The sequence below is a fragment of the Epinephelus moara genome, chromosome 1 (genome assembly GCF_006386435.1).
Source record: "Epinephelus moara isolate mb chromosome 1, YSFRI_EMoa_1.0, whole genome shotgun sequence".
Classification (NCBI taxonomy): domain Eukaryota; kingdom Metazoa; phylum Chordata; class Actinopteri; order Perciformes; family Serranidae; genus Epinephelus; species Epinephelus moara.
In genome coordinates, this window is record NC_065506.1 from 13,636,641 (window position 1) to 13,650,055 (window position 13,415).

Consider the following 13,415-nt stretch of genomic DNA (forward strand, 5'->3'; position numbering starts at 1 on the left):
GTGGAATTAATTCCTTGCGTCTTGTTATGCTACACACCTGCTGTTTAGCACATTAAGCAGCGGAATATTATTCTCTCAACATAAGTGCTGTGCTTTAAATTTTAATGAAGGGTGGCTATTAATATTTAAGATTAAGGATTCCAGCATTAGTGTCCGACTGTAAGCTTAGTGTTGATGTCTTCAAAATGACTGTGATAAGTAAACTCTTGCCTGCGCTGTTTAATACGTATAATGATCCATTTATGCAGCCATTAATAATTTACAATAGCATTCAGCTACTGTTAATCAGCTCCTAATCAGATGTGAGGCAATTATGCTTTGGCAATTTAAGCCTGGTGTTAAAGCAGGTACAGCAGGGCTGCATGCTGGGCCAAGAAACTTTATTATCCACATTTAAATTAACTTGATATTATCATTTTACATTTGCTGTAATATTTTTAACATCTTTATATCCCACCTTGTAACCTAGTTTTCAAGGAAAACAAATGTTCTTGGTGAGGAGATGCTAAATGTATTTACTGCAGCGTCAGGGCAATACTCTTTTTTGTCAGTAGATGGTAGTAACAGCTTTACTGTTAGTGACTGGCACTGTAATTCTTGCTTTGAAGAACAAAAGACAGTTACAATGGAAGCAGAGTGAGAGGCCAGTGACGAAACTAGCACATTCGGTGACCGAGGCAAGCAAATTGTTTTTGTACTGCACCCTTGATGGCTTTTGCCTTTTCACTTTCTCTTTCTCATTTTCTCAATCATTTTTTTTAAAGGTTAAAAAAAAGAAAATTGGACGCCCCACCTCTAGGTGGCACCCTAGATGGCTGCCGATGCCATGCCTCATTTTGTTGCAGTGTATTAAAATACCACAGACACGGTTAGGTTTTTACAACAAAGCACGAACAAAGCATCGAAAGAAACACATCGTGTCTTGTGCTTCAAAACACAGCTGATTTTTTTAAATATTCACCTAAGATCAGTGTTTCTCCAACCTTAACCAAGTTGTGTGAGTGCCCACATATGTTATAGCTGAGATAAACATATGACATACACTGTCAGATGACAATATGCAGGTATGTTCAATATCAGCAGTTTGAGACTTGCTATATTTTAATTATTGGCATTTCCTCATTATGTTGATGAAAAACAACCCAGGCAGAAACTGTCGTCCCAAGAATAACAGAGTTATTCAGCATGTGTCCCAAAGTGAGACTTTTATGTCAAGCGGCAGCCTCGGGGGATGAAAAATGAGGTCTGCGCTGAAGTGCCAAACACTGCAGTTACTGGAATGGCCATCTGAGGCTGGCTCCAGAAGCAAGTCAGTCCCCACAGAGCCCCATGTTAAAATGCCCAACTTGTTTACAGCCTGGTCCGAAAAACGAAAGCTAATTTCCCCTTGACTACAAAAATGCAAAACTCAAGGCTTGAAAACAGGACTCCTCAGACCAATGGGTGACGTCATGGTGGCTACGTCCATTTTACAGTCTATGTTCAGGTAACAGCGTCCTCTAGCAGCTGTAGTAGTTATGACAGTGGCAAAGAAAGTTGATTGTGTTATAGACAACAAGCAACTTTGACATAGGAGATTGCTATTTGTCTCCTATAGTCAGCTCTGGTTTCACAACTGTCTTTGAATCTTAACTGTTTATTATTGTAACCATGACAATGAAGCTCCCCTACCTTAATGATGTAGGCATTTTAACGCAAACCACAATGTTTCTCTGACCTTAATTAAGTACTTACTTTAACACAAACTATGATCTTTCCCTTAACGCAACCAAGTTGTTTTTGTGCATAAACCTTACCAAACTTGTGCAGGAGGCAATATTATTCCTGCCAAATCTATTTGCCTTGGCACATTTGTAGTTTATAAACATGTTTTCTGGGAGACAGGGTGGTCATATAGAGAGTGAAGGCTACAGCACAGGCTGCCTCATCATTCATTCAGGTATACAGTAGATGTTCACACCTGGGAGCTGCCAACCACTGCCACTGTTGGCTTGTGAACAGTTACTGAGGGTTCGCAGAACATTACTCATTCCCTTTCCCCGGCCAAACTTTCACAGCTGCTTCAGGAAATCAAACCAACACCTTCTTGATCACAAACTTGCTTTTGTTACCTGCCTGCCTGTTTCGTATGCTCTATGATCCTGCTGATGTTTGAACCTCTGACTTCATAAAAACAGGCTGTGGGCTCAGTACTAGTGTACTGTGGTGACACGTGTCCACTTACAGCATGTCAGCAGAAGCTCCACTCTAGACTTCAATACTTTATCGGCATGTCAGTTAAGTTGACAGGACTTTGTTTTAGTAGAAATCAGATAAAACAGAAAGAGGGAAAGTGAATATGTTTCAAGTCTAGCGGGCCCTTTTAAAGAGCTTTGAAACAGTGTGCTTCAAAGTCGCAGTACTTTTACTGGTAGAGGCACAGCAGACCGTCAATACGACAGGACGTGTGGTGGCGAATATTGTTTACCCTTAGAATGAAAATGCAGAGCTTAAGTTTTGATGTAATTGTTTTAGCTTTACTTTTGATAAAGAAAGTCTTATTAAGAAATTTTTTTAGTTCTTTTTTTTTTTTAGTCATTTTCACAGTTTACTACAAAACTGTGAATTCAGTAACCCTGAGTTAATACTGCAAACGTCCTGGCAGATGTTCAGCCAGTGAAACTGAAATTGTGCTGTTACGGCCAAGGTCTTGGCCACCTTCTACCAGATACTTTTTCTTGTCTGCTGTCTGCTCTCCTGAAACTTTGTGAAATGAGAATGGATTTCCAAATGCAAATACGCTCTGTGCACAAGGAGATTTAATTACATACTTTTCCAAAACAAAAGGAGTGCATAGTTGGAAAAAGTAGAGTTAGGGAGAAAGATGGGCCTATAGTTACCTTATTACCCCTAATGCCAGAACCTAATCACAGTTTAGACAACAAGAGGAGTTGATATTTGACAAGCCAGGAAAAATGGTAGGTTCAATTGGTGCTTTCACAACACGAATAAGCTAATGGTGACGAAAACATAGTGTTTGCATGGGTTTCACAAAGGAAATAAGAGTGATGGGGCAGCTAATTGGCAAGCACTTCTTGTTTGTGTGTACGGATAGTTAGGAAAGGCTTGACAGCAGATGGAGGCAAATTTCAGTGACACCACGGTATTAGGAAACATTACTGAATATTATACGACAGTTTGAGAAACATCACACATAAACAGCTTTGTTGTTCTAGTGTCACATAATGCCACAGAAAGCCACTATAGACGTCACTGCACATAAACTTTGATTTTAACATTTTTAACCACAGAGTTTTCAGCAGTGGTGCAGATCATATCAGCTCAATTTATTTTTTTATATCTTCAGATGAATATTACTATTGTAATGTATGGCTGACTGCAGATCGATAACTGCAAGTATTGTTCATAAATTGTTCATCATTAATATCAGCATTTATTATTTTGGCTTTTCTCACATTATTTTCTTGCAGAATTAAATAAAACACTGTCCCACCTGTTGCCAAGATGCCTTTCGGCCTCTAGAAGACGGATTGTGTAGTAACTTGTCTGGGAAAGGTCAATTTCTAAGTCAAACTACTGAGCATAGGTTGAAAATATCCTTCTTTAAAGCCACAGTGTGTAGGAATTTCTCCCATCTAACATTGAAATCATATATTGCATTCAAACGGATAGTGACCTCTAGCGCCTCACTGTTTAAATGCGTATTGCAACAACGGTAGCCGCTGTGTACTAAAAAGCTATGATAACATTGATGAAACCATGTCATCCGATACTTCATGGAGTATTCATTCAGGCTCCTACACAGACACACGGGACGCAAGTTGACAAACCCCCTCCTCACCATGCTGGCTGTGTTTACAACGTAGAACTGTTGGGGTGGGTGTAAATCGAAACAAACCAATCATGTCTTGTCTTTTGACAACTGACAAGTGGCTCAACCTCACACACCTCATCCCTCTCCTCGCATCACTGCGGTGCTAACAGTGGCTAACAGCTGTTAGAAGCTAGCGCTGCTGTTAGCTGTTAGCGCTGTTAGCACTGTTAGCTGTGATTGCATTATCTTTCTCCTTCAGCAGCTCTCTCCACTTTTTGATTCCCTTCTATGCTTTCTTGACGACGAGGATTCCGTCTCCCGTGATGCTGCATATGCATGATCCTGCATTATGCTCAAAGACTGGGACTTTGTTATGCTGCAGTAGTGCCAGGGTAGTAGCGAAGCGCCTCTTGCTCCTCTCCTTCGGCTTCTCAGTCAGGCAGCGCTGACCTGGCTCTCAACAAAAATGCCGAAGGCGGGGCTGTATGTCCCTTGCTGGCGGATGTATTCTCAAGATGGCGAAACGTTATGGAATCCCCCAGATGACTTACCCGCACAATGTGTAAACAAATCCTAAATTCTCCTTTTACGAGAATAAGTCAGATTATTGGTGGAGGTAATGATGACATAGTTATGCAGACATCGATTTTTGCAATAAACAACTGAAAATGTTACACAATGTCCCTTTAATGCAGCAAATGTCTTTTTGAAATGGCATTTACCACTCATCTAAAAAAAAACGAAAAAAAAACAACATGCACAAGTTGCCCCAGCAACACCTGCATCCATAATCCATGATTTGATCTGGTGAGTTTTCATTTGTTGTAATGAAAAAGTCTCACATCTAAGGAACAAATGCAATTCAGAAAAGCAAGGCACTGTACTTTTGAACAGCGGGGTTATACCACGGGAACTGCAGTCTCCCATGAAGTGCCAAGGTTTCCTGTGAAGTCTCACTGTAATCACATCCCCCACTTCAATATCTTTCCCCCTGTACTTGCACAGAAAACACTCCCCTCTTGTTTATTAAGAGACAAAAACTCTGATCCTTGGCTGAACCTTTTTTCTTTTTACTCCTCTGTCATACATGAATACTATGACTACACAGCAATCATGTCGCCATGTAATAGTGACTGTGTCTGTGGAGAGGTGCAAAAGAAAGAGAATTATCTAAAAGAGATGGTTCAGATCTTAAGCTATGCTCGCGGCATGGTTCAAGGGAGGTTCTATCAGTCTGTCTTCCTCTTTGGTCTAAGATGAAATATTAAGGCAACTACTGAATGGACTTTGTACAGGCAGTTAGGGTCTTCAGAGGACAAATCCCATGGACTTTGCTGATCCCCTGAATTTTCCTCTACCGCCACCATATGATTCAAATTTATGGTATCTAGTGAAATATCTCAACAACTTTTGGACAGACTGTCATTAAATCATGTCTTTACTTTATATACTATTACTGTCCAAGTAGGTTTTTAAAGATATAATTTGCATCCAGCATGTGCTTTTGTTTATGTTTGTTATGCTTCACATCAACCTCAGGTCGTCCAACCCCCCTGTACTTTCACCTAAAAAACAGGAGGAAAAGGCCTGGGAGTCATGGGGGGTGTGGGTCCAACAACAACAAAGCTAGCAAGCAATTCAATATCCTTTGATACTAATGTAATGCTGGCAGCCAGTAGGGGGATTAGAGGAGGGATAAGGAGGGATGCCAACCCCCCTTGATAGCAAACTGACCAAAATGCATCCCCTCTGTTAACCTGCCATCTTGCTCCATCCCCAGGTCAGGACCCAGGCATTGTCCTATCAGGACCCAGACCTATAACTGATAAATTATTGTGAATTAGTACATTTTAAGAGAAAAAAATGAGAAAAAATGAATCCCAGCCTCCTATAAGTGCAGGACCAGCCTTATTGCATCTTAAAATTTGTGATATGTGTGCATGAACTGCCACCATGACCATCCACATGTTCTTATAAAGCCTGCATAAGATAACTATTGCCCTTGTCTTAAAGCTCATCTTGACTTGGTTTACTGTTGTCTGCTGTGTGTCTTTACAATGACTTAATAGCAAACAGTGGTATGAGCCAGAACAACCTGTGCATTGATGGTAGACAGGCGGATGCTTCAAGCATGACAGGAACTCCCCTCTGGCTGCAACCGGACCTGTCTCTCTTGGCCCCACCCACCCCCCCAGGCCTGAGTCAGGGGGAGGCAATGGAGCAATTATCAGCAGTTTGTGAACGATACAAAATATGCAATGCAGTAACATTAACCATTATGCCATTAAATGGTATGGTTAAAATTAGCATTGTTGTGTCTTGGCATAGTTTTACAAAAGAGAGGCTGTTTTAATCAGTTACCGATTTAATGCACCAGCAAGCAGTAAGCTAAGTGACCCAAAACTAACACACCCACAATGGGGGGTGCACAACAGGTGCGTGCTAGGAGCAGCTAAACGACCACAGTAGATCCTCCAGGTGACATTTGCGGAGGAGCTTAGCATCAGTAAGGTGTGCACTCCCTCTCAGCTGCTTGTGACAATCTGTAGGAGCACAGTGGGAAAAGCCAGGTAGGTGAATAGCCCTATTGTCTGTACATCTTTGTGTTGCCTGCCTTGGTGAAGCTTTATTATACGGTGATAGTGGCAGATAACCCTATTAATGCTTGTTCCAGTGTTGTGATATTGATAGCTCTTTTTTTTTAACTTTTACTTTTGTGTAATTGTCTTTTGTGGTTAATTGGAGGACAGTTGTGGGCCTATACAAATAGTTGATAATCAGTTGTATGTTCAGACTGTCCATGTCTGTTAATAGAAAAATAATTGATATATGGTTTGTTGAATGAATTTTTTTTTTTACAAATCTATACACTACAGGGCTGCTTAATTTCTAATCATGCTTCATTTGTTACTTACATTTTGGATTACTAATCTAAATCTGCAAAATTATTAGTAACTACAGCTTTGAAATAAATATAGTGGAGTAAAAAGTACAATATGTTCCTTAGAAATGTAGTGGAGTACTGTATAAAGTATCCTAGCATAAAATAGAAATGTTTAAGTAAATACATGTACCTCATAATTGTACTTAAGTTTAGTACTTGAGTAAATATACTGAATAACTCTCCACTGCTGTCTTTAGAAAAGTAATGAAGCCACCTCAGGGTGTTATTTGTGTTATTTGAGGGTATTCTAGCTTCATAGTTATCACCAGGCTTCACAGTTTTATTTCTATTTTTTCTCCTATCCTTCACCTCTCACCTGTTGTCGGAGAGACACCTGTCCCAGTTGTATTTCATCTACAGTATATTAAATGTGGTTTGTTTTTCTTTCTATGAAATAGGAAATAACAAAGAAGATATTGTAAAATAAAGTCAACCATCCGTATAATCTCAACTGTTTTTCTGTGTTAACATCAGAGAACATGCTGCAAATCATTTCACACTATGATGCTGATTGAAACGATGATTGATGTAGTGCTGGTCCATTGAAAAGTAGGCCTACTATATTTCTGTCATCACAATTAAAGAGCAAAGACGAGGTGGAAAGTCCAATAATGTGCACTAATCCTGTGATTTACAGTAAAATATGGGACCGATTCGCGGAGGTATAATCAGGCTGATTTATCCGCTGCTCTTTCCACAGAGCATATTAATGTCCATTAATCAAACCTAAAGTAATCCCGGCTGGCTTTGAGTTCTTAATGTCAACTGGGTCCCTCTTTTATAGCCTGTAGAGTAGCCGGGAAATAATAATTGTCTTTTTTAAAAAGTAGCTGGTGTTCTTCAAGTTAACGGGCACATCTTGAGGTTTTTAATTTGGTAGGTTGAACCTCTTTTTGGTTTGAGGATGACCTTAAGCTATTCTTTGCTGAGAATGATGTACAAGCAAATTTGATGAAGTACTGTATTTCTGGATTCAACCAAGTTTTATAAAAGGTTTAAACGTCCCCTTTCTGCTTCCATTTTGAGTTTTTTTGGTAAGTTTCTTCCAAAGTTGGTGACTGTGCCTCAAGGTTTTGTAAGCCTTACTTTTTTGCGGAGTCATGCTAAGAGTGTATGGATGAATCATGTCTTAAATTAGAGAGGCAGCCGAGATCCAGCACGGCAAGAATTCTTGGTGAGGTTAGAGCTGACGATGCACTATTGCTACCTTGGTTCAGCAGAATGATTTGAATCCACAGCCAGTAAGAGCTGGTATACTGAGGTCCGACGTCAGCAGGGTTTACTGGTGCCCAAGCCTCAGGCCTCAAGCTGTCCTTTGAGAATTAAAAAGGGCTGAATGGTCAACGGTAATCTTGTGAAACATGTCAACATCTACTAGATGGATTGGGATATTCATGGGTCCCAGAGGATAGTGATTGCTGTTCCACTTTAGAGATTTCACAACTTTTCCTTCTGCGTCATGATGAGGTTGAAATTTGTTGTCCTCAGTGAAATGCCTCAAAGAGTTTCAGATGGATTATTATAAAACTTTGTACACACATTCATGCTCCCAACAGGATGAACAGCAATCACTTTGGTGATCCGGAAACGTTCCATGTAGTGCCATTTAATGTCAAATCTTAAAGTTACTTTGTGTTACACTATGAAATACCTGCAAAACTAATGACATCCCCCTCAGTCTCACCTGTACTAGTTGAGCAAGTTGTACTAGCATTCTGGCATCATCAGTGTGAGCATGTTATCTTCCTGACATTTAGCTCAAAGCTATACTTTACAGCCTCAAAGAGCTGCGAGCATGAGCAGACCGAAAACCTTTTCTCTCGATGGCGTTTAAAGAATAAGAATCACTGTTACATTCTTAACACAGTGGCTGGGTCTGTAATTTGGCATAGTTAATTGTTAGTGACTATACAAGACAGGCAGACAGAACAGGATTGCCACTCTCATTGTAGAGCAAAACATCAACAGGGCTGAATGACATGAGACTGAACATAAACACAGTGCAATCTAATGAACTATTCCACTGCAGCAGACTTGGTGTAAAATATAATATAATAAATGATTTTTGAGAGCAGGGTAAAGTTCACGATTACAAGGACATTCAACTGAACACAACTTGAGAAGGCTCCTCAGTATAAAGAGGCAGGAGGGTGCTGTTGTGTTGAAGTCACAAATGTGCAGAGGACTTGCAGTTGTGGCTTTCAGCTCGTGGAAGCTGAAATCACTGTGTGTGACTGGCTGTAACCTTGCTGTTGACAAGCTTGCTTGTGATGAGTCCGACCTTGAAGAGCACTGAATGAAAGGCAACTGGGAGCAAAGGCCAGGGACAGCAGGGGTTGGCACCGCTCTCCAGTGCAAGGCTTTTCTCTTGCTGATTTTAGCTATTACCAAACTGCTCGCTGTGTAATAACCCAGCTCCACCAACACCATCAAAGCAAACAACACCAGTCTCTGCTATCACTTTGTAGTGCTCAAGCTCACTTAATGAGGCCTGTCAGGACAATTCAGTAATAGCAATAATTAGCTTGTTTTTCTTTCTTAAGTAGAGTCTGTCAGTCTGTCCGGGCTCCTTGGAGAGGGGAAGTACATCCAAAACACAGACCAGGTACAAGATTTTAATAAAAGGCAAGAAGGTGAAATAGAAAATTGATTGATTTTCCCTCATTCAGCAGTCTTTTAACTCCCACTGGCAACCAGACATCAATAAAGAAACTTGTTTCATTGTGTGTATTTGACATCTTGTAGATTCTCCTGTCAAATTTTAATGTGACTATCACCTTTATTTCCATTACATCTTCCTTCGGTTGTTCTTTAGTGACATAATACATCTTTAAATCATGACTACTCTTTCTACACATACAGCATGATGCTGCCTATCTATCATTTTTTGCTATAGCACATTTCGATGTAGAGTCTGCAGAGCATAATGAATAACTTTAATCTCGTCAATTGTCTTTTCATCAGCATGTCTGAGATATAATTAAAAGGGTGTCAGACTGAGATGATCCTAGAATGGATCCGCTCTGCTTAAAGGCTGCAAAGACCAGTGTCTTATTCCAAAATGCTGACGTGAAAATTCAGCTGCAACAGACTTTGCAGCAACTAACTCACAGTGAGGAGTGTAGCAGTGGCAGACATCATCCAGCAACCAAAAGATCATAGGTTTGATTCCAGCACCGGCTAATTTGCGTCCATCAATAGTCGTGTTCTGTCAAAATGCCCTTTAAAAAATGCTGACTGCTTGCTTCCTAACTCAGCGTTATGAGAGCTAGGTGAAATGTAGAAAATCCCCTCTCATGAAAGCAAATGTTTTGGCACCAAAAATCCTGTACATTTTCATATTTTAGCATATAAAACATAAAAAGAGCTGCAGGCAAAAATGCTTAGTTGCAGGCACAAGCCACTGAGACTAAGAACATTTCATCGTTTTTAGATTTGATAGTTTTACAGTATATATGCAATTCATTCCTTGCTCTGTATTTGTAGGTTTTGAGATGCAGTGTTTCAAGCCAGTAGGTGGGAACTTGTTTTACTACTGTTGCTTACATCATAAACATGCTCTCAATCCTTTCAGAGACAATGAGCAACTTTTTTTACTAGACAGAGACCTATCTCTACACTCTTGCTATTCAAAATGTGGAGCAACTCAGAGTAATGCAAATGTGTTTTTCTGGCAATAAAATTGGCCACAGTCTAGTGATTTTTTATTTTTTTTTAAATGCTGGGTTTTCCTTCCCCTAAATCCCATGAACCTATTCCCCTGTTCATCTGAATCAAATTTGATAGCTATTGTGGAATATGCATTATCAAATGTATTCATTTCGCACCAGATTTTCTCTGGCTGACAGGAATTAGAATGAATATATGCTACAAAATGTGATTCTTTAAGGATTGGTTCCATTGTTTTCCTTTTTATGCCTTCCTAACCGTAGAGGATAGAGGGTATTGTGTATGTATTCGTTTAAGTGGTTAAGGTTAGTGACAATATATTTATGCATGCACATAATTCATATTTTCTGGCTCCAATCCTTTCTAGAGCTGTGCATGCCTGTGGGAAAAGGGCTTCTTGGGCCTGACTGAGTGAGCATCTTATTCAAATCTCTGCAGTAAATAACTCCATTGTCTGTTCCAATCCAAAGCTGTGATAAATTGACATTCATCATTTTTTCCCACCAAATGTATTGTTGAAGTTACATGACATTTTATACTAGTCATCAATAAGGATGTGCTGGCAGTTCTCTGGCAGTGGCCAAGTATTTTATTTAAGGATATGTAGAGTTTTCAATACTTTTCAGAAATGTGGACTTGAGTCAAAAATGTGATGACTTTAAGGCCCAGACACTCCAAACTGACTTCAGAGAACTAGTGGTGACAAGAGCGTGTTGAAAGGACAGAGCATATTTACCTACGTCACTTCCTCTCAATTTTAGCTTTGTTAACATTTCTCACTTACGTTTCTCTTCTTGTGTGCTGAGCTGAACAATCAGAGTGATTTCATTTCGCCAACGGGCCCCACTTTTGGAGAGGCTGATTCATCATGCTTAACCTGCAGAAAAAAAGGCAAATAGCGCATTTTAGGGCCGACGGTGTGGGACACACTGCACCAACGGCGGCAGCAGACATTCACCAATGACCCAACTTTAAGTGACAACCAACCATCAGCTTGATGCATCAGGGCTTTTAGACTCCACAAAATCAAAAGACTTGCAACTCGACTCGGACTTAAACATCAATGACATGTGACGTCACTTCATCGACTTGAACTTTAGCCTTTTGCCTTGATACTTGTTACCTTATCTCCAAACCCAAAGATTAAAAGTATGTTAATAAAAACTGTGCCAGAGATCAATTTGTTTCCCCTCATTTTCTAAATCAGCTAACGTTAACACTGTTCTCAGCAAGTTGACACCTTATTCTTTTGATCCACTTTGAACAAATCCAACAGCATCCAGTCAGGAGAGAGCTGCAGGAGAGAACTGTTAAGAGCTAAGGTAATGTTACTGAAGGTCAGATGGAAAAATGGTACCAAAGATAATATGGTTTGTGTACAAAAACTATGCAGTGGTAGACAAAAAATCAACTGCAGTTTGCAAAATGTGCGGGTCAAGAACTGACCTTAACCAATAAATACAAATTCAGAAGAAGCATTCATGATTTTTGTAAATTTAATTGATTATTATTCTGTAAAATGACATTACATGACTTCTTTAGGACTCGAAACTCAAAGTTGAGGATTTTGCACTTTCAGCCTTGTCTTTGGACTTGAATTGGGTCTTGAGTGCAAAGACTTGAGACTTACTTGTGACTTGCAAAACAAAGAAAATATAAATACATGTGATATTTCAATACAAAATGAAAATACAAATGTCTAAACAGACAATAAGTGAATGTAACTGAGCTCCATTAAAGACAGAGATGTATTGTCCTCCCAGTTTACGTACTCAGGCGTGTGCGATGTAAATAATGCGCCTTTAGTTCACAATAACCGTTGTTAATCCTTTTCCATCCCAAATGACTAATCATCACTGTGGGCTTTCAGATATAGGAGAAAGGCCATTAAAATAATATTTTGAAGTGCATCTCCTCTCAAAGGCTCAGGTGGTCCTGGGGTCCTGGGGTTGTAGTCCTCTCCTGGGGAAAGAATCTTTAAAATCAGTTTTCAAAACATCTATTCCTGTGTGTTGTGTATCTTGCAGTGAAGATTCCCTTTTAAAGCACAGAAATGTAATGCACTTGCATTTCTCACAGATTCACCGTGCTTGACAAAATACATGTAAAAGAAAAAAAGGCAGAATGAAACTTCTGTTTTTTAAGTAAACCAACATCCATTTAATGTTTAATAGAACACGATTTACACTTAACCAAAAACACTTTACCAGTGCTACTAGTCTTTGTCTGTTTCTAAAGGATACATTTTATGTGCAAGTGCTGAATAAGAAAAAAACATATGGGTATGAAAACATGTATGTGGCACCCAGCATGCTCAGTGAGGAGCAATGCAAGCTGAAGGGGAGGAGGGAGGGTGAAGTGGTAACACTTGTTGCATGTTTGCACCATGTCTCATCAAATGATCAATGTCCATGATGCTCTGCTGAAAATGCTACGTTGGTATTTCAGTCTGAAAAGGTTGTCTAGGACACAAAGGGCATAACCATTCCCAATCTGAACACCGTCTAAGCAATCGTATATGCTATCTGTGTCTTGGCAGCACTTTATCTTAAGACCTCAGTAGTCGAGTAAATATGGTAGTTGTAAAGTTGTATAGTTTTAATTTTGATTTTTTTAATGTTTTTTTATCTGTAAAGGTGACGGATGTGGCAGCATGCTGTAATCATGTCACTTTTATAAGGTGGTCGAGTGTTCACACTCAGAGGGCCCTATTTAGATAGTCTAAAACGCAAAGCACCAGGTGTGCAGCGCATGGGCGTGTCCCAGTCACTTGCTAGTTAGACAATGCGTTTTCAGACTGTGCGCCATGGCGGAGAGTCTAAAAGGGTTGGACTTACTCTGTGAATTAGTCATGGGTGTGTTTTGGGCGTATCATTCAATAAGCCAATCAGAGTGTCACCTCTCATTCCCTTTAAAAGAGGCGCGATTGGAGCGCACGGCGGAGAGCTAGTTAGATGGCGGACCTACCAACTGGAAAGAGTGAGCATT

At 39.9% G+C, this 13,415-nt stretch overlaps 1 protein-coding gene across 3 annotated transcripts in view; it reads left to right on the forward strand.

Moving 5' to 3' along the window:
* Nucleotides 1-13,415, forward strand: part of LOC126390766 (carbohydrate sulfotransferase 8-like) — a 207,290-nt gene that overhangs the window by 18,353 nt on the left and 175,522 nt on the right. Inside the window, exon 1 of one of the 3 annotated variants that reach the window (XM_050045233.1) lies at nucleotides 6,233-6,384. The exons of 1 other annotated variant lie outside the window; for it this stretch is intronic. The gene's annotated coding sequence lies outside the window, so the exon portion shown is untranslated. Of the gene's footprint in view, nucleotides 1-6,232; nucleotides 6,385-13,415 lie in introns of those variants that run through there. One more of the 3 variants, XM_050045216.1, reaches the window with a different exon arrangement.